We start from the raw sequence: 2448 nt of genomic DNA on the forward strand, positions 1-2448 counted from the left end.
CTCATAACATTGGTTAATGGAAACGCCGTCATTTCGCAATACTTTTTTATCGACATTTATAAAATATCGCCAAAGTTTTGCACAAATCTGTAATGGAAACGCGCCTATTAGGAGCTTGGATGCATTATACATTTCCTCCACTGTAGTTTCTTTATCTAGTGACACTTCCTGATAATTTGTTAGATCCAATTCAAACTCAGAAATACTGCCATGAGAATTTTTTCCATTTGGGAAAAACAAACGAATTGCCTCCTCCATCAGTTCTTCCCTTTTCCAGTCTTTTGGCACACTCAACTTCCTTGTTCCCCCTCCTTTTTTTGCTCTCATTTGAACAAAGCCCTGCCCATCATAGTGCATCCACCCAATCTCAACTTTTCTAACAGCACGCTGAGAATTGTTTTTTCTAGTTGTTTGGGATTCAGTTTGTGAATTGTCAGTTTTTTTTCTTTTGCTCAATTTTGATTTGAGGCGCTCAAACAGCTTTGACTTCCTGCAAGTTGGCTCACTTTCTTGCCTCCTACAAAATCCCATCACTGCCAGTCTGTCTCCATATGAAGGAAAATAGCTTCTCATCTGGTCATCAGTCATTAGCAGTAGGACACTGACATCAATCTGCAAAAAAATAAATTTGTTTAGTATTATGCAATACTTAAACCAAAAATGGATTAGAGTCATACAATTGACCACAGGCACAGTTACTTCCTGGTTTTAGATAAGCCAGCTCAGTCATTTCCGATCAACTGTCAAAATCAGCTACGGAGTGCCCTTTGCTCAGTTTCTGTATAATCCATTCACAATTTGAAGACATTGTTTGTTTTTCTAAGAGGGCCAAACGTCCACCTGTACTGTTTCAAGAATGACAAACGCGAGTGTAAAAAATGAATTGTTCCGCGACTAATTGCTATGACTGACAGTGATAATGGAATTAAATATCTGATGAGCCAAAGTCAAAAATAGAGCTGTGCATTGAGTCAGACTAAATTTAGAGTAACAAAACTATAGCAGTAACAAGTCTGTGTCGGCTGAAAATATTTAGCAGCTTTTACAGTTAAAGATAAAACTTAAATGTAGCTGTTAAATTAAATCTAAAAATATTTCAAAATATGTAATGCATTATTTAATTGTTATACCATTAATAATTAACTTAATTTGTAGTTAACTAGTTAAGTATTTAAATAAATAACCCTTAAAGTCTGTTGGTGTCTGGGCTTATTTGATTATTTTTAAAATGACATGAGACTTTGTGACTTCCTGCACTTGCTATACTTTATACTTCAATACAGTTAAAAGTACTAAAATGTGTTATATTTTTATAATAAATCCAAAAGCAAGACATGAAAAAAAACTAGGGAGTTTAAATGGCAACTGAGCTAAATGAGTGATCCTCTGCTACCATCTACTGGTTATAATGGTAATTTCATGTCATTTTCATCTTTAAAGTCTTTGTTTATCATTATTTGTTATCATTTACTCAAAAACGGATCTCAGAAAAGAAAAGATGTCTGAGCTGTTTTCCATAAAATAAGAAAGCATAGCATTACGCCTCGCACACAACTGAGCATTCAAACTTTTCTGAGCAGAATATGCTACAAGTTTGTCAGTAGCAGTAAAAAAAAAGAAAGTATCATAGCTTTGTTTCATCATATTGACATTACATTTAAGTACTTTTACATTTATGAGAGTAGTTAAACTAAAATGTTATTAATAAATTATTATTTACTGATAATTTCTCATACATCTGAGGTGTAGCAGTTTGAATGCAGTGCATAATATAAGTGTTTGTTTGTGTAAATGTATTAAATGTGTTAATCTTTCCCACAGGAGTACTCATCATATTTTTAATCTAAGTATGGCTCTGCCTTTAGTAACTTAATCACACTTTAGTTTGGAGACCAATTCTCACCATTAACTAAATATTAACTATGACTTTTGCCTCAATAAACTCCTAATTTGCTGTTTAAGTTTAGGTATGGGGTTTAAGATTAAGGGATCTAAAATATGGTCATGCAGAATAAGGCATTAATATGTGTTTTATAAGTACTAATAAACAGCCAATATCCTAGTACTATGCATGTTAATAAGCAACTAGTTAATATTGAGAATTGGTCGCTAAACTAAAGCGTGACCCTTTAATCTGTCGAGTCATCCGCTTCCAGTTATTTCAGCTGTACAAAAACAGTCTGTTATGCTGCTTGATACTGCAAATTGGTATTTACTATTATTTTAATGAATCGTCATAATCATAAACATACTGGGTTCTAGCGCAAATAGTTTTACCATTTACTGCACTTTGTTATTCTTCTAGATATTTACCTATAGCGGCTAATGAATTGGAACCCTCACGCATTCGTAGAGAATAGCTTACTTGCACGTTATAAAATTAAGTAAGTAGTTCTTCACAAGAGTTCCCTTTCATGGGAACTTCGAACTGCGTCCTCTAGAGGTCGC

This window comes from Sinocyclocheilus anshuiensis, unplaced genomic scaffold (assembly GCF_001515605.1).
Source record: "Sinocyclocheilus anshuiensis isolate Anshui unplaced genomic scaffold, SAMN03320099.WGS_v1.1 scaffold1041, whole genome shotgun sequence".
Taxonomy (NCBI): domain Eukaryota; kingdom Metazoa; phylum Chordata; class Actinopteri; order Cypriniformes; family Cyprinidae; genus Sinocyclocheilus; species Sinocyclocheilus anshuiensis.